This window comes from Apium graveolens, chromosome 11, assembly GCF_009905375.1.
Source record: "Apium graveolens cultivar Ventura chromosome 11, ASM990537v1, whole genome shotgun sequence".
NCBI lineage: Eukaryota > Viridiplantae > Streptophyta > Magnoliopsida > Apiales > Apiaceae > Apium > Apium graveolens.
The window spans coordinates 178,684,036-178,710,695 of NC_133657.1; the positions used below are offsets into that span (position 1 = coordinate 178,684,036).

The window sequence follows — 26,660 nt, forward strand, 5'->3', positions numbered from 1 at the left end:
CAATAAATGGAAAAGGGAAGTGATCCTTTCTCATGGCTTTGTTCAACTTTCTGTAATCCATGCATACCCTCCATCCTGTGACTGTCCGAGTGGGGATGAGCTCGTTCTTCTCATTTGCTACCACAGTTATACCTCCTTTCTTAGGTACACATTGCACGGGGCTCACCCAAGAACTGTCAGAAATAGGATATATGATTCCTGCATCCAGCCACTTCAGAATTTCTTTCTTCACCACTTCTTTCATGATAGGATTAAGTCGTCGCTGTTGCTCAACAGTCGGCTTACTACCTTTCTCTAGCAGAATTTTATGCATGTAGTACGAAGGGCTGATCCCTTTGATATCTGCTATAGTCCATCCGATAGCCGATTTGAATTCTCTCAAGATCCTCAAGAGCTTATCATCCTCACTACCTGAAAGGTCAGATGCAATAATAACAGGTAAAGTAGATGCATCACCTAAAAAAGCATACCTCAAGTGTTCAGGCAATGGTTTAAGCTCCAAAGTAGGTGCTTCCTCAATAGATGGTTTGAGCTTTCCTTCAACATTCTTGAGATCAGTAGTACCAAGAGATTCAAAAGGCATGTCTAGCTTTCGCCTCCAAGGAGAAGCATTTAGATATTGTAGTTGCTCATTACCATCCTCATCGTCACTGTCAAACTCCCCCACTAAGGCTTTCTCTAAGGTGTCAGACATTAGCATATGATCAATTTCTGAGGTTATCGCAGAATCAATCAAATCCACCTTTAAGCACTCCTCGTCTTTTGTAGGGAATTTCATCGCTTTGAATACATTGAATGTCACATCCTGATCCTGCACCCTCATAGTAAGTTCACCTTTCTGCACATCTATCAAAGTACGGCCTGTAGCCAAGAAAGGTCTTCCCAAGATTATGGGAATCTTCTTATCTTCCTCAAAATCCAAAATGACAAAGTCTGCAGGGAAGAAGAGCTTATCCACCTTTACTAACACGTCCTCCACGATGCCTCATGGGTATGTAATAGAACGATCAGCCAATTGTAGAAACATGTAGGTGGGCTTTGGATCAGGCAAAATTCAACATTTTGAAGATAGACAATGGCATCAGATTGATGCTTGCTCCCAAATCGCACAGGCATTTGTCGAAAGACAACTTGCCAATGGTGCAAGGAATGGTGAAGCTACCTGGATCTTTAAGCTTTGGAGGTAGTTTTTGTTGTAGCACAGCACTGCACTCTTCCGTTAGAGCAACGGTTTCAAGGTCATCCAGTTTTACCTTCCTTGAAAGAATACTCTTCATGAATTTTGCATAACTAGGCATTTGCTCTAGAGCCTCAGCGAAAGGCATGTTAATGTGAAGTTTCTTGAACACCTCCAGAAACTTACTGAACTGCTTATCCAGCTTTTGTTGTTGCAATCTCTTAGGAAAAGGTGGTGGAGGATAGAGTATCCCCTGTATTACCTCAGGCAGAGTGTGTTCAACAGTAGTCTTCCTTGGTTCCGCCGCTTTCTCTTTTTGCTTCTCTTCTTCATCAACAACTTCAACTTCTCCGTCTTTCACTTTTTCAGCATCAGTAACTTTTCCAGACCTTAAGGTAATAGCTTTGACTTGCTCTTTAGCTTCCTTCCTGCCTGGCACTTCAGTGTCGCTGGAAAGTGTGCCAGGTTGACGGTTGAGCACTGCATTGGCTATTTGACCAATTTAATTTTCCAAGGTCTTGATAGAAATAGCCTGACTTTTGCACAACAGCTTGAGCTCCTCGAAATCAGCACTAGAAGGTGGAGCAGCACCTCATTGTTGAGGATATGATTGCCTTTGAGCATAATGTTGTGGTTGCTGAAATCCAGGTGGATTAAACTGCTTACTGATAGGCTGTTGATATGGTTGCTGAACAGCATTCTGATTATTGCTCCAGCTGAAATTTGGATGATTTCTGTTGTTAGGATGATAAGTAGCTGGCACAGGCTGCTGCGGTCGCTGATAATTGTTCACATACTGAACAGATTAATTGACAAGAGAACACTAATCCGTAGCATGAGAACCTGTACAAAGCTCACAGACCATATCTATCTGATTGACTCCATAGGTGGCTAAAGAATCGACCTTCAAAGACAGCGCTTGGAGCTGTGCTGCAATAGCTGTAGCTGCATCAACTTCCAGAATATCTGCTACCTTCCCAGGCATCATCCTTTGAGTTGGGCTTTGATGCTCATTTGCAGCCATAGTTTCAATAAGATTATAAGCCTCAGTATAGCTTTTGGCCCACAAGGCGCCTCCAGCTGCTGCATCGAGCATGGGCCGAGATTGGGCCCCCAAACTATTATAGAAACCAGTGATCACCATCCAGTCAGGCATACCATGATGTGGACACTTTCTCAACATCTCCTTGTAGCGCTCCCAAGCTTCGCACATAGATTCTGTTGGTTGCTGCGCAAACTGAGTAAGAGCACTCCTCATAGCTATAGTCTTTGCCATTGGATAGAACTTCACTAGAAACTTGTGCGCAAGATCTTGTTAAGTAGTGATGGAACCAGCTGGTTCATAATGTAACCAGTCCTTAGCTTTATCCCTCAAAGAGAATGGGAAAAGCCTCAGCTTGATAGCCTCATCAGTCACACCATTATATTTGAAAGTACTACAGATATCGACAAAATTCCTGATGTGCATGTTGGGGTCTTCAGTCGCAGCACCTCCGAAAGAAACAAAATTCTGCACCATCTGAATAATGCCCGGCTTGATTTCAAAAGTGTTAGCCTGAATAGACGGATGAAGGATGCTTGACTGAATGTCTTCAATTTTAGGCCGAGAAAAGTCCATAAGAGCTGGATCTTCCGGAACTATACGATCACCCATGATTATTGGTTCTTTCTGCTCACTCTCTTTATCCGAATCTTCAAAATCTATCTTCTCCGAAATATCAAGAACTGAGTCTGTCTCCTCAGCCGTATCTAAAGTCCTCTTAAGAGTACGAGAACATGTTTGCATAAACGCTCGTTAAAGTACCTGAAACACAACCGGAAACAATAAGTAACACGTCTTAATCAATGAGTCCTAATGACCACTGATGGTAAGTACATAAACTAAACAAATACGCCGAGTCCCCGGCATCGGCGCCAAAAACTTGTTAGGCACAAAACACGCACTAATAATTCACGCAAGTATACGCGTTCGCAAGTAATATAGAATAATTTCTAGTACGTTCCCACAGAGACTCAGACTAATTATGTTCAATTAACACTTACTCACCAATGTATGACTACTTCTCAATGTCAAGATAATAACACTTAGATTTGATTAACTAATTATTAACTACAATTAACTATGAGAATTAAACACTTAATTGACACTTGAATTAACAATATTAAACACACATGAAATCATAACTTCATTACTACTTTGTTCAATAGTTATCGTTATTACCCTTAGCATGAAACGGTGATGATATTAATCGAACAACACGAAACTGATAAAAGTCAACTTTCGTTGTACCAATACCATTCTACCAAATATCCACAATTAAGATAGAAGTTGAATAGGCTTCAATTATGTTGAGACCCTATATGTCTACAGAATTTGACAACATAACGATTTAAGCACAAGTTATTATTTATGATTACACAGGGCAAGTAAAACGGTTAGAGTTACCCACAAATCATGCATACACATACATGAACCTATGCTAGCATGGCAAGTTCTAAACCTCAAGATCCACCGTCGCTTCACAAGAGATTAACACCCTATCTTATATGTTCGCGACGCACATAAGACGAATACGCGCAACCTATGCTAGATATCATATAATCATCACACACTAAGATATTAAACAACTAACTAAAGAATTCCATAGTAAATCCGTTACGACCCCATGATCACGATTAGCCCATGATAGAACTCATCGTCACCATGGGTTCATATGAAAACATGATAATAACACACAATATAAACTAATAAAAATACTTATTAAAACCAGAGTACGTCACAAGAGTAATAAGGTTCAAAGTAAAGGAAACTAGCATCCACTGATACAATGAATAAAAGAATCACAAGAAAATGTATGCTTCCTCTTCTTCGTTGCGATGTGCTAAAACGGTCTTCTTCCATCTCTCCTTGCTCCTTGATTGAAACCACAATTATTCGAAACATCTCTGAAAACTACTTATATAGAAGCCCCACAAGACCCAGCCATCTCAAAAGTCAGAAGTCCAACAGAATAAGAACTCTAAAAATCAGTATTTAATTTTACGCCCCTGAGCGGCTGCCCAGCAATCCTGAGCGGGCGCCCAGCTTCTGAGCGGCCGCCCAGCTAGGCTGAGCGGGCGCCCAGCTGCTCACTGGAAAATTCTTCAATCTGCTCCCGTTTTCTACTGCGTTCTGCTCCTAACTTCCCACATTCAATGTCAAGAACTCCCCTAGGCTTATTTCTGATGAAATCTCCCCACAAACGCAAGTTATACCCTGAAATGCACAAACACTAGAAAAAACGCATCAAATACACAAAATACTTGATTTCAAGACATCAATTCAAGCCATTATAGGACGTTCTAAGTGGTATAAAATGCCATTTATCACTTATAAATAATGCTACTGGTTTTCTGGATCAAATACTGTATTTCCAGATTTCTTGAGTAACTGAAATGAAAGATGCTTGTTCCTCTAGCACTGAACTGATCTTCAAGTAGTTTCATCTTTATTTCCTTGGTTCTTCAAATCTCTTCCAGATAATACTTCTTAGTCTTGAAATAATTATCAACAGCTTCTTTTGTACAACCACATTTCCTGTTGAGAAGCGCATATCTCTCTTGCTTCTCCCCTATGAGAATGAACTGCTTAAATAGGATCCGCAGATAAGAACTGATGGTACTCCCCTTTTGGAAAACAGCTTCTCCCCTTATGAAGAATAGTGATGAACCAAACCACTTCTTCTGATTACCAGGAAATCACCTTGTGTTTACCACCTCTCCCGTACAATAGGATTCGTAGTTACAAACAACAATGGTGTGGTGTAGTGTACATGTGCTTTACCTTTTTCCTCCTTCCTGCTATTTCTCCCCCTTAGTTGAGGAATCCTCCAAACTATTATATAAGCTTTTATATCCCCCTTAGAGAAGGAATGTATGCTGTGTCTGAAGAAGTTTTTATATTTCACTTGGTTGGAAAAGAAATAACAAGTCATAGTCTAATCAACCATATCCCTTGAAATTCTGCAAAATGGTTTCACTGTTGATCATCCTGTTCACCAATCTTCCCAACTCCTTATACCTCCCCAATGTGAGATCACCAATTGTTACCAATTGTTAGCTCCCAAAGGTCCCGAAGTATTCTAATCCAATCTGTAAATGTTAGGTTCCCAATAGTTAAGTTCCAATCATATACAGAATCGAGACCCGAAGTATCAAGAACCATGTTTAGGGATAGCGAATGGGATATGTTTTTTGTCTTTCTTCGTCACAGTGAGTGTGTGATTCTGTTTCGTGTGCCTCACAAGTGTTTCACTCTTCTCTCCACTCGTGTTTACACTCATTCTCACAAGTGTATCACTCCTCTCATAGCTCCAAAATCCAGCCGTACCTGCAAGGAAAATCACCTTAGCCATCCTTAAGGAGGTCACAGGTGGTGCAATGGGAGTTCGCAAATCCCCATCCTTGTTAGACTCGTCAGATGAATCTGAGTCATAATCTACAAGTTGTTAGTTTCCCTTTTAGGGTTCCAGATTTGAACTCTGGGAAGGTAAACAGTGATCCAAAGAATATAGCATAAAGATCAAAGTTCCCTTCTAATGTCTGTGAAGACATTTCCTTGTGACTCATAAGGTAATATCTGAATCATTGTCAACAAGTTTCCGATCTGCACCTATGTCAGATCCACTATCCGCAGATACATCCAGGTTTATTAGTCCTGGGGAGGTAGACACTGACCACTGACATATGGCTATTGGATCAGTATCCTCTTCTAACACTTGTAAAGGCAATTGGTCCATTAAAGAACCTTGAACAATCGAATCTGACCGTAAAATGGTCGAAACTCTTATTTCTGTCAACTCATCCTTTGTGTGTGTAACCTTTCCTTGTGCATCAAGAATTGTTTATATTTGAGGTGGTGACACTACATCGGATCCCTGGCTGACAAACGAATTTCAATAGATGCACCCTGTTGAGAGGATGAATCTAGTAACTGTTTTTATGCCTTTTCAGCCATTACATCTTTTTGAGAAGATGTATGGGGGCTAGCAGTTGTCTCGGTTTAAATACTACTCATCTTTGTAGGAGACAGAGCTGCTGGGTTGATTTCAGAACCTTCCTTATGTGGTGCACTAAGGCACTTTCTCCCTCACGCTCATTCATACTTCATTTTAGTGGTAAGAGAGTGTTGGTTGGTTCTGTTTCTGTGTTTGTATTTACAGTCTGGGATAGAAGTTGTGGGTTTTCAACCTCATGACTATCAAATGAAATAAGGCCATTGGAGGTTTAACCTGCATCACAGAATATATGGCAATATAGAGATGAAATGCACTTAAGATCTATAATGAATGAAAATTATGCATTTAATCTTTTGAGAGAAATGATGTACAATAGTGATTTCAAAAGATTTAAATGAAATAAGCAATCACTAAAGTAGAAACAAGTTTGATTTTCTCTTAAAACTGTTCGAGTGCACAAGTTTGTTTTTATGCCTAAAAAGATAAGTGATTTGATAAGACACAGACTGATGACCTAGCAGTATTAAGAAGAGAAAGAAAGATTTTGTCTTTCAATATGAATGAGTTTTTTTAAAAGCATTGATCACTTAGGGTAAAGTCTAAGCAATTCTGATTCACGTCAAAAACTCCATAATCTATCTTTATAAGATTATAATCAACAAAATTGTTTATTGATAAATATCCTTAATAAGACTGACTATGCTGCTGATTTCAAATTGTAGTGAATCTGTTAGATGTAGCAACTCATATAAATCCACTAGAACTTAAAATCTCACAATTATCTGCAACAAAATATTAATAATATATCATTGTCTGATACTTGTCAAGTACTTTAGATACCAATAATTATGTTGCATCATATTTTAAATATTAAAATAAGATATCAATGAATTAAATACCAATTATCTATAAAAAAAATATCAGTATTCAATTTCATATATCATACAATTGTTAACTCCTAACAACTGTAATATCTCAAACAGTGTTGGTTCGATAAATAAAGCAACATTAACCAACATTGTCTTGTTTGCAATCTTAGAAAACCATTCTAAGTTCCATATACTTTGATCCATTGAGTATTGCATCTATTGTCAAAGTGATTAGAAATTTGCAAATAAGTATAAAAATTATTCTAGGTGGACAACATATGGTTACTTCTAATAAAGCAAAATCCTCATTAACCATAGTTGTACTTTAAGAGATATTTTTTACTTTTTATATTAGTATGAGTGACTGAGAATAAGCATTGATTACTTAGAGGAGTTCTAAGTAATGTCACAAATAATAATACTTCACAATTAGTTCATACTTGAACTCTTAACTAAAAATCATTAACTGATATAAGTCAACAATTAGCACACACCTAATCATGCTGCAATCATATTTCTGATTTCAGTGAATTCTTGAGATATAAGCATTGCTAAATTCACTAAAACCAAAATCTCATAATTAACTTATAACACAACTTGTTACAATCAATATACTAGATATCAATTGTTGACAGATTTAGTTATAATCAATCATGCTGCTTATTTATTTTAAGTTAGTTTGAATTATGGAGCAAATAAAATCATTGAATTGCTTCAATTTCCATAATCCAAACTACCCAAAATAAATATTAAATAAATAAATACTAAATATCTATGAGTTAGATATTAGCACTTAAATGTTTTCATAATTATCCTTGAATAATCACCAATAGGATATATGACTTATATACATGGCAATCACTCTCTAGATAATTAAAAATTTTAGAAATACTTTCTAAGCATATAAAATATTGAGAGTTTTATACACATGACTTAGAAAATACTTCAACTTTCAATATCAGTGATTTTAGAAATAAGCATTGATTACTTAGAAAAAATTCTAAATAATATCACTAATACTAAAAGTATCATAATTATTCATACTTGATACAAATAACTATGCTGCATATTATTTTAATATTATTTAAGTTATGAGACTGATATAGAATGGAATTATCTATATTCATAATTTAAATCAAAAAAATAATATTCAAACTTAATGTTATAATACTTAACTACCACAAATGTATCTCACATTGTAATCATGATAATCAAGATATTAGCACTACGTACGATGTACTGGATTACTGATAAATTCACAAGTCCTTTAAATATTGAAGATTTAATACTTGTGAACTTATATTAAGAATTCCTTACAGATGGGATTTCCAACTAATATGCAATGAATGATATCCCACACTTACAAACCAGTCTTGAAAATTAACTTTATCAAGTGATTTAATAAATGTTTCTGTCAGTAACTCTTTAACTAAAAGACATGCTCTCTAAAGAAATGATACCTGGTCTGAAGGTGCCTTGTCATAGAGTGTTCACAGAGTTGTTGGATTTGAGGTTGTTTCTTATCATAACAAGAAATTAATCTTCTTCCACGAAGTTGACGGCTTCCTGAGATGCTTCTCCTGTCACTTAAGTTGACAGCTTCAGAGATGCTTCTCATGTCTTTCTTACAACCTGCATAATCTGTATCTATATAGCCAAACATATTAAGCATAATAACTTTAAGGTACTTTACTCCAAAAGTTGATAGTCCCTTAAGATATCTAATAATCTTGTTAATAGCTATAAGATTGGATTCTCTAAGATCCACTTGGAACCTTGCACTTTGGCATCTTGAGAACATTACATGTTGTCTATTAGCATTTGTGTAAAAGAGTGAGCTTGTCATACCTCTATAACTTGTCATTATACCTGAGTTGCACTGATCAAGCTTTAGAGGTTTCTGTTGGTAATTAGTCTTGGCATGTTCAGAATCTTCTAAATTTTGCATCTTCAAAAGATCCTTAACTTACTTGTATTGCCATCATTCTTTTGGTTTACTTGTGCTCCCAAAAGAATTGAATTGTTCTTTTGGCGTGCTTGAGCTCCTAAAAGAATTATCCTAATGGCTTGCTTGACGTAATTCCAAAAAGAATTGTAACCTTTCCAACATGCTCCTCCATACCTACTCTGCAATTACTTAGCAAATAATCTTGCACGAGTTTTTGTTAGTAGACCAACATATAACATTATCATTATATCAGAGCACATATATAACATTATGTTTGTGCCTAGTGATAAGAGTGTTATTAACATGACGACTCTACTAGTTCACATTAAATTGTAACTTCAGTTAGAGTGTCATACCATGTCCTTGACGATTGCATGAGTAGTATACTAGTTCATACTGTGACGGCCTCAACCCCGGGGTCAGGAGTTGACGTCATCAATAACAATAGTAACCATTAAAATTCAATCCAAATCATTAATAATACATATCTACTACCCCTTTTTACCAAGACCTTTTCCAGGTTTAAGTATGATTTAGGTTGCAACTAATACAAACCAACTTACAACAATCTTTCTGACGCAGCTAACTTAACACAACAACTCAACAGACCCTCTTTGATCCAGCACAACTACCTCAGAGGAGCCTGACACGAAAGGAGCTGGAACTCTGCCCTAACTACCGCGCAAGAATCTCCTAGGCATCTGTAATACATATGTAAAATATTCCGCAAGGGTGAGCAATCAATTGCTCAGCAGTACCACTATATGAATAACAAGTAAAACAGTTTAAAGTAAAGCAGTTATAGGAACAGAGCTGTAATCATGATATCAACATTTTATAATGAAAATCAGAGATAACTGGATATCACTAACTAGCATGCTTCATCAAAACAACATAGCAGTGTGCTGTAAAAATACCAGAGTCTAATTTTAGCATGATAATCACATTTATAAAACTGCTGTATCAACTACTCATGCCCTTACGGAAATCACAAATCCAAATCAGATACGTAGCGGATATGTGAAGACAGCTGATCAGGCTATCAACACCAGACGGCTCCAACTGCCATCCCATTTACCTGTTCCGGAACTCAGAGACTAGCTAGGTCTCTGACCTACTGGACTAATCGGTTATACAGTGCGCGCAACCGAATTAGCCTCTTACTCCACCTCAATAGGCCTACTCTGGCCCCAACGTATCCCATATCTGATCGTTTTATCCAGTTTTCAAAACACTTTTACCTATCTCTTATTAAAATCAATTATGTCACATCACACTATTCAAATCCTCTTTTCATTTTAATCACGTTTAGAGATAGGTGTTTTCAAAAGTTACTTTTCCCCAAAACATAATTTTAAGCAACATTTTCGAGTACAGGGGATACGTAACTTAAAACGTTTCTGTTCCATTACGAGAATAAAACATTTAGCTATTCATACGTACTAAACCATAAAAGAATGGTCAGGGGTACTTGCCTTGTAGAGATTTACGACTAATACTGATCAATTCTGATCCGACTCGGACGCTCAGGTTTTAACGTCTAACCACTAGATCACCTTGGATTCGACTTCAATACTCAGGTTCTTTAATTGAAACACTATTGAGCTCGTTGACTGTCCACTAAGTTATCTTTAGTCCAACGTCCACTTTCAGGTTCCCGACTATAACCTACAGAGTCGAAATACCATACGTTAGACGTCTAGGGATGCTTGACATATCCTCGCTAGCAAACCTACCCATTCGATATCAAATCTCGACTCGTAATTACACATTTTAATACGATACACATAGCAATCAGGGTTCCCATACTTAAAACTCGGCTCGATATTCATTTTCGGAAATTGCATATACTTGTCGTTGTAGGAAACAGGGTTTTCCGTTATAACTTATAAAATATATTCTTACAATACACGGATATGCTTCATAAAAACAAGGTTATTAACCATTTATTACAATATGCAGATAGGCACATATAACATTTATTTATAAGTATATAACTATACACACTCGATGAATATTCCCCGATAATTTACAGGATATGCTCCCCGAATTTTGGGCAGCGTCTCCTTTGTTTATCGGACTACCCGTCGAGCAATAATCGACGTCAAATCAATCACACAACAATGCATAACCAATCAATTCAGTCCAAACTAATCACGCAATCCATATTTCACAATTTCCCAACCACCGATTTGAATCAACTAATTATTATTATTATTCATATTTTATTTTTATTTATTTTAAAATATAGGACTCAGAATAATTCATCACAGTCCACCGTCGGCTCGCCGAGGCTCATCGTCGACGACGATAAAATTTTCGGGGCACCCGATTATTCGGGTTCCAACACAAAAATTTCACCGATAAATTCGATTAAAATCAATCGCATGAAATTATTTATATCACGAATCGTAGTCATAATTCCCTGCAAATAATAAAATAATATGAATTAATTCAGAATACTGAACCAAAACACAACCAACAGAACAGGCTACACACGCACAACGCGCCACAACAAAACCGCAATAAAGCAACCGAGAACACAGGGCAACCAATACGCACAATCACAAAAACTCCGTCCGCCTTGCCGGAAAAGACTGGCGGCAATCGGAGAAATGTAACAACCAGGATACAACTCAGAATCGAAACACAGGCGCGTCACATACATATATACACGCATATACGCATACACATATATATATACGTATCAATCAAACAAGGCAGGACTGAAACAAGGATTCATGGTCGAGAAGACCAGAGCGACTGCCGGAAAACCACTTACCAGAACTGGAGGGAAAGAAATCGGGAGAAGGAAAGAAATTGAAAAAGACACATAGAGAGAAGATCGAGACCGAGAGGAGATGGGGGGTTTACAGGGGGCTGGTTATAATTTGTTTTTGTGTTTTTTTTGTTTTGTTTAGTTTTTTTTTTAATTATCTCCCCCCAATCAACAACAAACACGAAGCAAAAGGATTGTTAGAATTTCAACACCTGTCCTCACTTGACTGAAGGCTTAATTCTGTACCGCATTTCACAATTTGTCGAACCAAATTACGTATTAAAACGAATTCAGAAAATTACGAAAACAGTCTTAAAATGTTACAAATATCCCGAAGTTAATAAGAAATGAATTTCGAAATTTTAAAATAATTTTCGAAACACAATTCATACCCGCTTTTATCAATTAAACGAATCGACGAGCGGGTGAAACTAACTCCGAAAATTCCCAAAATAATTTTAAAATTCTCAGAATAATACGAACTTAATAAAATATAACTTTCATAATTTTTGAAGATTTCCATAATTAAATATGGATTTTACCATTAAACACACTCAGAAAATCATTTAAAAATAAATAATTAACGAAATATTGATTTCTCAATTTTATAAAGTCCTAAAAATAATTATTGAAATTATAAAATTATAAAACCAATTTTAGAGATCATCCAAATATTTATGGAAATAAATCTGCAATTAAATCCACTTTTTAAAGTGGAACAGAACAATACCACTCAATATTTATTACACAAATAATCCTATGCATCCACAGTCACACATAAAAATAATAACATATAATACACTGCTGACACCACTCATACACATATTTTATTTATTAATTATTGAATAATTACATATTTAAATAATAAAATATACGAGTCGCTACATTCTTCCCCCCTTAAAAACATTCTGTCCTCAGAATCTGATCTAACTAAATAAGTGAGGATATTTGTCAAGCATATCTGACTCTAACTTCCAGGTAGACTCTTCTACTCGGGGATTTATTCAAAACATACTCACTATAGACATAAATTCATTCCTAGGGATTCGCTCTTAACGACTCAGAATTTGGATCGATCATCCTATGCAAAACAAATTCGGATAAGAGCCCCTTGACTCTAAATCATCGATTTGGTTTGAATCAAGTACATATCGCCTTAACATTGACACATATAACATATTATATATATATATATATTGCAACTGCAGTGACAACACCAACTCCTAAACATCTTTACCTATATTTCTTTATACCTCGAACGGTTCAACACATTTAGGACTCTACTCGTCCCTTCTATTTAACCAATTTCTTTCGAGGTGAAACTTTTTCCTGTACCGCAATCCTAATTTTATAGATTCATATTCTTTCGATGCAAAGCCGCTTTCTTTCTTTATCTATCCCGTGTTGTTTCAACCCTCTTCTAAATCAGCAACACTACACTCTTGAGATACTGAATTAGCTCAGAACTTAATATTATCTCTACTCCCACTTTCTCTCAATAGAGTGAGGACTCACGCTTATGTCCGCACAACACTTCGCAAAGTAGTATTCTCTTACTAACAAGGTAACTATTATCATAGAAAACTCAATCCATGGTAGGTGATTATCGCAGTTCACTTTTTTTTAAACCCATCATATATATACTCTCCACATATCTTATATTGTCTGAATCATCTTCTCACTTTGATCCTCTGTCTAAGGATGATAGGTAATACTGATTTTCAATTTAATTTCCAATATCCGGTTGCTTCTTACTCATTTTCTTCAGTGAAGGCTAGGAAATAATCTTATATACTAACTTCTCATCACCTTCAGATACTCAACTTCAATTCCCACAGTTTCCCATTCCTTTACTGATTCCTTAGCAATCTTAACCACATTTAATCATTTTTCTCTGCACGAGGCATAAATTACTACACTAGCTTTGCTTCGATGGTTGTTAGTGAAATACCCAAAATCTTCTATTATTTTCAACCAAAATCCATAATTTAAAACTTAGCGTATAACTTCTTCCCTTCTAATCTTCGTAGGGAAATCCTTGGGTGTTCTACACAGACTTTCTTAATCCTTAGATAGCTGAGGATGTTATCAATAAATACAATTTGCTTATCCAAGTACTCCTTATACACCATGTTCCTTGATTCCTTATAGATAAATGATGCACTTATTACTCCTCATAATATCACCCGAACTTGCAAGGCTTATAACTCATCCTAATCACAGTCTTTGACATGTCCTCAGGCTGTATCATAAGTCAATCCCGTAGAAATCACTCACTCCTTGAATTAGGTCACATAAGTAATCAATTCTTTATAAAGGTTACTTAATTTTATTTTTCATTTTTTTAAACTCCCGATAATCAGTACACAACCTCATAATTCCATCCTTCTTCTCTACAGCATCACTGGTACGCTCACTTTCCTCCTTCTCATAACTTTTACAATTACCAACTAATTATTTCGTTCCACTTGCCTCCAGACACTCTAGGGCATTTATTTATTACTCAACCTTTTCAACTTCTAATAATCAGCACATAATCTTCATACATCCATTCTTCTTTCCTATAAACCACATTGGTATACAACACAGAATACACATTGTCTCATTATTCTTTCATTTCCCAATTCTGAAATTTCCTTAACTAATTATTTGATTCCTACTGGTTCATAAGATCCGGGGTTTTTGACACCAGCCCAACTCTGTACAGTAACCACTGAGAATTTATCTCTTATGTTCCGGGGTAATCCTGATAAGTCATTCGATAAAACCTTTGGAATCTCACTTGTTGTTTGAATTCTTTTCAACTTAGGTACTTTCTTATTATAATCTTTTATATGCGCTAGTCACGCTTTAAATTGCTTCTGCATCCAGAAACTTACCTTACTATTGGCTTCTGCACACTTTATACTTCGCTTTTTCTGAAACCACTCCTTGCCATAATACAGGATAACCAACTCAATCCTAAAATCACATCAAACCCTTCTAGCTCGGAGGGTGTCAGATCAACTGCAACTGCTTCCAACTTCTAAACGCTTGTGACGTAGTATCCTGAATAACCGTTCTATAACTACTTGTAACATGCCCACTCTCTCCATAATGGTAATACATAACTCCTGGATTACCTTCCGATGCATAATGACCCTTATATCCATACTTGAAACAATGTACACTCTTTTTACACGCACAACTGCGTCTCCTGTCACAGGATTTGCAATCCACTGCTCACTTGACTGACTGGGCTGAAGTGGAAGCAACTGAAGTAGCACTAGACCTAGCCTGAAAGAAACTCTGTCTTCGGAATCCCTTACTCCTACTTCAGCTAAACTGATTCTGCAATTCTTGACTAGATTCTTTTTAATCTGCCTTGTTCATAGCACCACCAGACTTCCTTTCCTTATCATTCTCTTCCCTAATAGCCAACTTCTGGTCACCTTCTATTACCAGGGCAGCCTGAACCATATAGGAGTATGTCTTCCGTTGCAATGCCACCACTCCTCTGCGAATTTCAGACGTCAACCCTTGTTGGAACCTCCTTACTTTCTGACTTACACACTCAGGAACTAATCGAGCCAATTCTATAAACTTGGTCTCATATTCCAACACACTGCCTCCACTTTGTTTCAGTTCTAGAAACTCGATTTCCATTTGACTCCGCATACAATCTGGGAAATACCTTTCCAAGAACAACTCAGTAAACCTAGCCCATGAAACATGGCCTTCTCCTTCTAACGCTCTGGTTAACTCCCACCAGTAATTCGCTCCATTTTTCAAAAAATAGCTTACATAATCGGTCTTAATATTATCGCTTACTTGCACAAGGTTGAAAACTTCCTCCATTTCTTTTAACCATGCTCCAGAAGTTACTGGATTAGGTTCACTTTCAAACTCAGGGGGTTTAACACTCTGGAAAGATTTAAAATTAACATTTTAGTCCACTCTTTGCTGCTGCTGAACTTGTTGGATTAACTATTGCTGTTGTTCTTGCTGCTGGCGCAATAAATCCATAATTTCATTTATAACTGGACCCACAACAACACTACTACTATTTTCTTTAGACTGGGTAACTGGCTTGGGTAGTATTTTTTTGAAATATAAATGAGTTTATTCAAAACATAACAAAAATATTTGACAGAAAATATCACCGTTTAAACGGTGCACCCGTATCAGGAAAACGCTGCCCAATCACAGTACCCACGTCTTTCATATTGGGGTCCATTTACAAAAGAAATCTAGTTTAACAGCACTAGCAATCATAGCAACAATGACAGTAGCAGAATCAACAACAGTTAGGAAAACCAAAATACAGGGAACTAACACCATAGCATGACTCCTCAATACAACAATAACTGACCAACTCCCCGTCACTACTCTATTATCACATTAACACTTATCTGACACACTACGAGACTTATCTGGCTATATTAACCGCCAATTACATCGATTAAGCTAGTAAATCAGGTCAATTTAAGGAACGCTAAACTCTTCCAGGAACCCTAGTCCAAATTTCAATCAACCTTTTCTCCAGGGATGATTTCCTTATCACCCTCAAGTGATTCATCAATCACTGAATTACCTTTCCCGAGGCTATAACTTCATCCTAAGATCCTGAACTCTCACGGTTACCATTACTCTTAAATGACACCCTGATATAAAGCTTTCCTTCTTCCTGACAATTACTCTGACTTGCTTCCAATAACGAGGACCATCCAATCGCAGAAATTCAATATCATAGGGTATTAAAGGAAATTTCAAACTCAAGGGAATCAAATATGAAGAAACTGTGAAGAAGATGTAGGTATGACTGAGAGCAACCATACAAGTACATAAGATGGCCAGTCTTAGTACCGCATAGCTCACAACACATACTTCGGTGGCGTCCCACCAGACCCTTTTGCCACACAGACAAATGGTCAACTCATATGCATTGTTTGCCCCAATCATCCGATAGAATTTTCGAGAAAAGAAACAATATTTAATAAGAAAATTCATAAATAAGAAAGGGTGAATCTGATTTGTAATGAGATCAACAGAACCCTAAGTAGCTTACTTCAGGTTCACAAATTTCTCACATGAAAGATAAGCAACTTATGGAATAGGAAACAGTTACTCTGGAAATAAAATACATTTCAAGGAAGAAGTATAAGGGTTCAAAGACACAATCTCCCGTTCTGATCCACATTCATTCTAACACTTGGCTATTATAGTGGCCACTGACTATTATCATGCTATCCGAACTCACCAAGGTCACACAATCGGGCCAATAACATTCCTTGACATAGAAAAGGCGATATCTAGAAATAACATTGGCGTCTTCTCAGCTGACACAACAAGAGCCCGCTCAATGCTAAATCCTCGTAATCAGACTCGTTTTCTCGAGGGAAAACTAGAAATCTCTACCGAACGTTACTAATAATACACATACAAAGGAGACGTACTCCAGGTTAGGGCAGTTCCAGTCAATCCTCAACAAACGTCAAGGTTACACCTTATAAACCCTTGACTAAACTCATAGACTCGCTCCTCTGATTGAGTTGCTGACTTACTTCTATATATAAACCTTCTTGCACTCTTTTGACTCCATTCTTAACCTAAATCAGGGACTCAAACCTGTAGCTCTGATACCAACTGTGACGGCCTCAACCCCGGGGTTAGGAGTTGACGTCATCAATAACAATAGTAACCATCAAAATTCAATCCAAATCATTAATAATACATATCTATTACCCCTCTTTACCAAGACCTTTTCCAGGTTTAAGTATGATTTAGGTTGCAACTAATACAAACCAACTTACAACAATCTTTCTGACGCAGCTAACTTAACACAGCAACTCAACAGACCCTCTTTGGTCCAGCACAACTACCTCAGAGGAGCCTGACATGAAAGGAGCTGGAACTCTGCCCTGACTACCGCGCAAGAATCTCCTAGGCATCTGCAATACATATGTAAAATATTCCACAAGGGTGAGCAATCAATTGCTCAGTAGTACCACTATATGAATAACAAGTAAAACAGTTTAAAGTAAAGCAGTTATAGGAACAGAGCCGTAATCATGATATCAACATTTTATAATGAAAATCAGAGATAACTGGATATCACTAACTAGCATGCTTCATCAAAACAACATAGCAGTGTACTGTAAAAATACCAGAGTCCAATTTTAGCATGCTAATCACATTTATAAAACTGTTGTATCAACTACTCATGCCCTTACGGGAATCATAAATCCAAATCAGATACGTAGCGGATATGTGAAGACAGCTGATCAGGCTATCAAAACCAGACGGTCCAACTGCCATCCCATTTACCTGTTCCGGAACTCAGAGACTAGCTAGGTCTCTGACCTGCTGGACTAATCGGTTATACAGTGTGTGCAACCGAATTAGCCTCTTACGCCACCTCAATAGGCCTACTCTGGCCCCAACGTATCCCATATCTGATCGTTTTATCCAGTTTTCAAAACACTTTTACCTATCTCTTATTAAAATCAATTCTGTCACAGCGCACTATTCAAATCCTCTTTTCATTTTAATCATGTTTAGAGCTAGGTGTTTTCAGAAGTTACTTTTCCCCAAAACATAATTTTAAGCAACATTTTCAAGTACAGGGGATACGTAACTTAAAACGTTTCTGTTCCATTACAAGAATAAAATATTTAGCTATTCATACATACTGAACCATAAAAGAATGGTCAGGGGTACTTGCCTTGCAGAGCTTTACGACTAATACTGATCAATTCTGATCCGACTCGGACGCTCAGGCTTTATCGTCTAAACACTAGATCACCTTGGATTCGACTTCAATACTCAGGTTCTTCGGTTGAAACCCTATTGAGTACGTTGACTGTCCACTAAGTTATCTTTTGTCCAACGTCCACTTTCAGGTTCCCGACTATAACCTACAGAGTCGAAATACCCTACGTTAGACGTCTAGGGATGCTTGACATATCCTCTCTAGCAAACCTACCCCTTCGATATCAAATCCCGACTCGTAATTACACATTTTAATACAATACACATAGCAATCAGGGTTCCCATACTTAAAACTCGGCTCGATATTCATTTTCGGAAATTGCATATACTTGTCATTGTAGGAAACAGGGTTGTCCGTTATAACTTATAAAATATATTCTTACAATATGCAGATATGCTTCGTAAAAACAAGGTTATTAACCATTTATTACAATATGCAGATAGGCACATATAACATTTATTTATAAGTATATAACTATACACACTCGACGAATATTCCCCGATAATTTACAGGATATGCTCCCCGAAATTTGGGTAGCGTCTCCTTTGTTTATCAGACTACCCGTCGAGCAATAATCGACGTCAAATCAATCACACAACAATGCACAACCAATCAATTCAGTCCAAACCAATCACGCAATCCACATTTCACAATTTCCCAACCACCGATTTGAATCAACTAATTATTATTATTATTCATATTTTATTTTTATTTATTTTAAAATATTAGGACTCAGAATAATTCATCACAGTCCATCATCGGCTCGCCGAGGCTCATCGCCGACCGCGGCAAAATTTTCGGGGCACCCGATTATTTGGGTTCCAACATAAAAATTTCATCGATAAATTCGATTAAAATCAATCGCACAAAATTATTTATATCACGAATCGTAGTCATAGTTCCCTGCAAATAATAAAATAATATGAATTAATTCAGATTACTGAACCAAAACACAACCAACAGAACAGGCTACACACGCACAACGCGCCACAACAAAACCGCAATAAAGCAACCGAGAACACAGGGCAACCAATACGCACAATCACAAAAACTCCGGCCGCCTTGCCGGAAAAGACTGGCGGCAATCGGAGAAATGTAACAACCAGGATACAACTCAGAATCGAAACACGGGTGCGTCACATACATATATACACGCATATACGCATACACACATATATATATATACGTATCAATCAAACAAGGCAGGACTGAAACAAGGATTCATGGCCTAAAAGACCAAAGCGACTGCCAGAAAACCACTTACCAGAACTGGAGGGAAAGAAATCGGGAGAAGGAAAGAAATTGAAAGAGACACATAGAGATAAGATCGAGACCGAGAGGAGATGGGGGGGTTTACAGGGGGCTGGTTATAATTTGTTTTTGTGTTTGTTTTGTTTTTTTTAATTATCTCCCCCCAATCAACAGCAAACACGAAGCAAAAGAATTGTTAGAATTTCAACACATGTCCTCACTTGACTGAAGGCTTAATTCTGTACCGCATTTCACAATTTATCGAACCAAATTACGTATTAAAACGAATTCAGAAAATTACGAAAACTGTCTTAAAATGTTACAAATATCCCGAAGTTAATAAAAACATGAATTTTGAAATTTTAAAATAATTTTTGAAACACAATTCATACCCGCTTTTATCAATTAAACGAATCAACGCGCGGGTGAAACTAACTCTAAAAATTCCCAAAATAATTTTAAAATTCTCATAATAATACGAACTTAATAAAATATAAGTTTCATAATTTTGAAGATTTCCATAATTAAATATGGATTTTACCATTAAACACACTCAGAAAATCATTTAAAAATAAATAATTAACAAAATATTGATTTCTCAATTTTATAAAGTCCTAAAAATAATTATTGAAATTATAAAATTATAAAACCAATTTTAGAGATCATCCAAATATTTATGGAAATAAATCTGCAATTAAATCCACTTTTTAAAGTGAAACAGAACACTACCACTCAATATTTATTACACAAATAATTATATGCATCCACAGTCACACACAAAAATAATAACACACAATACACTGCTGACACCACCCATACACATATTTTATTATTTAATTATAGAATAATTACACATTTAAATAATAAAATATACGAGTCGCTACACATACCAACCTGAAGTGAGATTGTGAAGAAGATATATGCATAGTCCAATAGATCTGCAACTGCAAAGTCCATGAACTGTGGTGCATTGACTTCCTCTTTGACTCACCAACCAGGAGTGCACTTGTACACACTTACCAGAGTCCAATTCCAGGTAGAATGTGCATCAGGTGCTTGATATGTCATAATGTCCTCAAGTCTCGTCACTGGTGCTATCTGTCAGATACTGCTTCCTGATAATAACCTAGCATCCAGTTTGGACTTGTCCCTCGTAACAATGTCCTTGTCATCCAGTTTGACTTCTGGTTATCCTTGTACCAATTACAAAGTTGTCATTTGGTTTGGATACCAGCTTCCCTACAATCTGCTTGCTGACTGATTAAGTTCATCTTGTTTTGTAATCACCCAATCAATTCAGATCTATCAGAGCTTCTGTAACTTTCTTAGTTTCTTCTTCAGATAGAAAACTAGAGAGATACTCATTTATACTCAGTAGCCCTGCTAATCATTACTCCACCATCTGGATCACTTAGAACTAGACTCTGGGAATAATATTGACATCAAACCCTTTGTCTTAGCAGATATGTTCTTGTAGTGTCCTCTGATTTTCAATATGGTGTTGTGTCTGATTAGTTGATCCTTCTATTGCTCCCCCTAAGCTGTTGCTGGGATTTCCTGAAAATCTTTACCCTTGCTGATTGGCTTTATTGAAATAATGAGTTGTATTATACACTGCCATTCCACTGCTTGGATATGAATCATCAATACCATTAATTTCTCCTTTAACAGCTTGGAACATGGAGTTATTGAACTGTGCACTTAGACTTTCAACCATCTTTAGTTGATCAACCATAAATGCCCTGTAGGTTGTAGACTCCACTGAGTAGCCATGGAAAATATCCTATCTAGTCTTAGCTGTAAATGCCAAGATCCTTGTAGAACATTCTCCTCAAACACTTTCAGGTTATCCAGTGTTTGCTTCTATTGGCCATTAACTCATTAGTGGTCTTCATGTATACATCCAGATCAAGGCTTGATCTTACTTGTTGCAAACTGTTTTGACTTCTTCGGTCCTTTGGTATTTAGAAAGTCTTGATTAGCTTGATATTTCTCTTGTAGCTTTAATCAAGTTATGGTTCTTCCCTTGTACCACTCCATTCTGACACGGAGCTCTCGGTGTTGAATATATCTCAAAATATTCTTGATGTTACAGATAGTAATAAGAACTGCTTCTTGAATTCAGTCCCTTTATCTGACCACAAGATCATTTCTTTTACAGTTGCTTCCAGCTTGATCTCCTGATATGATCAATCACCATCTGTGATGTCTTGTCTTGAGAACGCATGAACAACAACTTTGTGTTAAGAGTAGTTATCAATCACCACTATGGTATATCTTTACTTTGAGGTGATGTTGTCTTTGACTTCTCTTCCTGACATGCCTCACACTTTTCATCCTTCTAAATTTGAGATGAGGCAATCCTCTCATTAATCCCTTTTTACAAAAGAGTTCCTTGTGTTGATGTTCAAGGGTGAGAGTTTTTAACTTACTCTTAATCAGAGCAAGCTTCTCAATTTTCCTGCTTTAGATGAGATACTAATCTTTCATTGAATTGACATTTTGTCCATTGATGTTGAACTGTCTGATAAGAGGATTTGTGCCTTAATTCTCCAGCAAGGAAGTTGCTTCAATTGTTATCAGTGACTCCAATGATTGGTTGTTATCAGTGATACCAATTGTTCAATTCATGATGACATCCCTTTTCTGCATAGCTTATCCCGTAATGAAAACCTTTATTGTCATCTCCAAAAATTATTGACGGAATAGCTTATGTCAATCACATTTGATTGTGAGGCTCTTTCTTTGATCATATGCCTTGAGTATGAGTTACCAAGAATACATATGAATCAATTGACATGTTATGTCCTGCACTCACAAATGGATTAACAGTTCTTGGTACCCAACTTATCAGTTTGGGTCCAGATGGATTAGAGATATTATTATAAATAAAGATAACAACAGATGCAACCTTATCATTCTAAATCTTATCTTTGACTGACCATTTTCTCCATTTTAATACCCTTGACAGATTTGTCTCTAGGCTAGGGGAAAATGGTTCCAACCTTACATAAGAAGGACTAGCAGTCTTTGCCCTATTGTAATTCTAAATATGCTTTTTCTACAATTAATGCAAGTACTAAGAGATGCATTCATGGCATTGAAATAGGCAAGCATTGAATTAAGAATACATGACATTCATTCGAAAACATTACGCATAAGAATTAAGCAAGATAGGCATGATATGGAACAAACAGAATTAACAAATAAATCACTAATTCTATCTAGTCCAATCCTGTTGATGTATCTCATCTAGCTATCTCAATCCAAATATAAACTAATACATTTTAACAAACAATTCAGATTAAATGAATAAATCACATTGTAATAGGATACAGAGAGTAAGCATTAACAAAGGTCTTATATGCTGGAAAAACATATACCTCACTAAAGCAATTAATCATGTTTAACATATATTCAAACACATATTTAAGATCATCTAAAGTAACATGCACAAGTTAAACATTAATCCTAGTTACCAGAAAATAATCTAGTGAACTAGTTCAGCATTATCTATGTGTGATGCTATCATGCTTGTGCGAGTGTTAAACATTTAAACATTAAGATCTTATCATGCATTGAATATTGAGAACAAGATATTGCAGTGGTTCAAGAAATTGAAACCTGAGATATGTGAGTTGGACCATCTTCAGAGATTGCTATGAAAGCAAGATATTCATGATTCTCGTCCTCTGATCCATCCCAACTCTTTTCTGTGCACTATAAGTTTTGACTGGTTGCTTCCCTAAGAAAACATTCCACCTTTGTCTCAACTCTTCAACTGAATCCCTACTCATCCTTGTTTGTCAAGCTTCATGTTCTGTTGTAGCAAAACCCTTGATAGTTACTAGACACATATTGCTTGGCAAACTTGTAGCTATCAAATCTTGTTTATGTCCCAACCTCAGTCTATAACCACCTCTTGAAATGAATTTGTAAGAGCATCTGCTTCAGAATAGATAGGCTTGATCCTTGGATATAGCTTATGTACTCTTTGTGATTATGATATGACCAAGCTTCCCTGACAAGTGAAACACTGCCCTGATGTCCAGTCCCTCAAGTACTTCTACCTGAGCTTCTTCTGAATCAACTAATAGTAACTCCTATATTCTGTCCCGAGGTTCCAATTTTACTGCATGTAAGTGAGATATTTGTTTGTCCCCACTATTCTCTCTGACCTCCACAATTCCCGTAGAAATTTCATTCATTCCCTACGTCTGAAAACCCAATGGTATCCTATGGAGTAAGCCTTCGAGGAAGTTCCACAACTTTCGTTTGTAGGTCTTGAAATCATTTTCATCGGAGTAAGAAAACCATTATCTTCAATTTCCGTATTCGGGAATTTTCCGTCTGAATAACACATGGTCTTCGTTTTCTTCAAAAGATTAAAATTCACTTTAAAAACCCGGAGGAATCCTGAGTCTACCAATACTTTTTAAGTACCCTTAATTTAATATTTAAGAAAAATTTAAATTTCCAATATTTTTAATTTTCATTGTAAATAAATTAATCAAAAATAAATATTTACATAAAATCTAATTTTCAAGAATTTCGAATTTTCTTAAAAATTAAATAAAACGTAAATTATTATCTAAGAAAAATTTAAATTTAAGAATTTTAAATTTTATCGAAAAAATAAATAAATAAATAAAATAAGGACAAAAAAAAATATTTAGAACTTCCATGGCAAATACTTTCCATCCCTGTATTAGTCTGTGGCGACACCTGGAGATACGACTGCGCCGTCTTTGCCTTCAAACAACAGCAGACAGGTAGCTGTGGCGACAACTTGGGTTGCGACATACTGTGGCTGGACGACACAAGCCTCGCGTGCAGCTCTCACGCGTGCGAAAGCTGTGTGGCGATCAGTTGTACTTTGCGCGAGTAGTCAAAAGGCGCGTAATAGCCAGGCGAGTTCAGTACCAAAGCAGCTGCCCTTTCTTTTTAATTGGCAACCAAAATTCTTGTACTTATTTTATTAATAACATGTACATGTTTTGTGAGAAAGGAAATGGCAGCTGTGTACAGAAACTAGAACCGAGACCAAAGCAGAATGGCAGATAATTAAACACGAAACTGGCAGCTAAAATACACCAAAAAAAATTAAGTTAAAATTTTTATTTAAAAGTAGTAAATTAATTTAGTTAAATTTATAAAATAAATTTATTTAAATTAAGTTCATAATAAACTTATTTAAATTAAATTTATAAAATAAATTTGCTAAATAAGATTTACAAAATAAACTTATGTAAATGCAAATTAATAAAATAAATTATTTTTAAGGATCCTGATTTGTGTATCAATCAGTCGGCTCTGATACCAATTGTTAGGTCTCGAATTATCGTAGAAGGGGGGTTGAATACGATAATCACTAAATTAAAAATTCTTTCAAATCTTTAGCGGATAAAATATTTAGTGTTCGGTTAGTGGTTTCGTGTTCTTGAGAGGAATAGTGGTTGGAACGATAAAAACAAGGAACACAAGATATTCGAGGAAATATATATTCGTATATAAATCCTCGAGGGTGTTGCTACACTCCGGTAAATAAATTAACTGGCTACAATCTAAGAACAAAAAAGTTCATAGCTACTATAAAAATTTACAAATCAAATCCTATACAATAATCTAACTTTTGTTTGTACTAGGATTTAATTACCGGGTAACGATTATAATGCCCTAAGAATATACAAGAATTAAATCGGGCATTATAACGTTACTCCGGTGAGAAGTTAAATGGATATTCAAGTAGCTTGAACTGCTCTGTAAATCTCCGCTGCCATTTTCATTACTCTCTTGGGAGAGAAGATGAACATAAATTTATTCAGAACGAATGGCTGATTATCTTCTGCTGCAAAGTGTAGACTTTATCACTAAAATGTGTGGCTGAGGTTTCTTTGGCGACCAGCTTTCTGTGACGACAAGGAGATACTTATGGTGGCGATCAGCATGTGTGGCGACAAGGGGGAGGGGTTAATTTGTGTGGCGACAGGGAGTGTACTAGTACAGCAAATGTACTTAGTACTTAGTTAATAAAACAAACCAAAACAAACTACACCTTCTATGGCGACCTAATGTCACCCTGGTGTTCTTATATTATTTTGATTTTCTTTTTTTTCTTTTTCTTTTTGTTTCTTTTTCTTTTTGTTTTGTTTTCTCTTTTTCTTTTGTTTTCTTTTTCCCTTTTTTTGTTTTCTTTTTCTTTTTCTCTTTCCTTTTTTTCTTTTTCTTTTCAAGTTTAAATTGTAATTAAATTAATTTATAAAATAAACTTTAAATATAACTTATATAAATAAACTTATTTAGATTTATAAAATAAACTTATTTAAAGTTTATAAGATAAATCAATTTAAGTTTATTAAATGATTTATATTAAAGTCCATTAAATAATTTATTTAATTTAACAATTAAACTTTGAGCTTCGCCAATCCCCTGAGTTGTTGAGCTGTATTCCCTGCGCACCTCTTCTTGTACTTTAACAGATAAACGTTCAATCCAAGTACGTTCCTCAACTTAACAATCCTTCTATAAATAATACCCAGATTCCTTTCACGAGCTGTTGACGCCTGGTGCAACTAGTCTGGTTCACAAACGACTAACCCCGATTCAGGTCTTCGTATTATAGCCTTGATTACAATGTTAAGCTTGCCTCAACTTTATTGCTTCAGACACTGACTGTCAGTAAACAACTGTACTTTCACAAAAATCCTTTCTGTTACTTTAGACAATGTCTTCATTAACCTTTGTCTATACCTTGTCTTCAATTCTTCAAATTTCTATGCTTCGAACACTGTCTATCTTCAATCATTGCCAATACACTTAAATCTTCCGGTGGCACTTGTATACTGAATCTTCAACATTTCTGAAACCCTGAAAGTCTTTAACCTTTGT

General features: G+C 36.1%; 1 non-coding gene across 1 annotated transcript; it reads left to right on the plus strand.

The window, feature by feature from the left end:
* The first annotated feature begins 2,331 nt into the window (after positions 1-2,331).
* Positions 2,332-2,438, plus strand: LOC141699081 (small nucleolar RNA R71). The gene has a single exon (XR_012565568.1). It is a non-coding gene; the product is annotated as a small nucleolar RNA R71 (small nucleolar RNA).
* Positions 2,439-26,660: the final 24,222 nt, after the last annotated feature.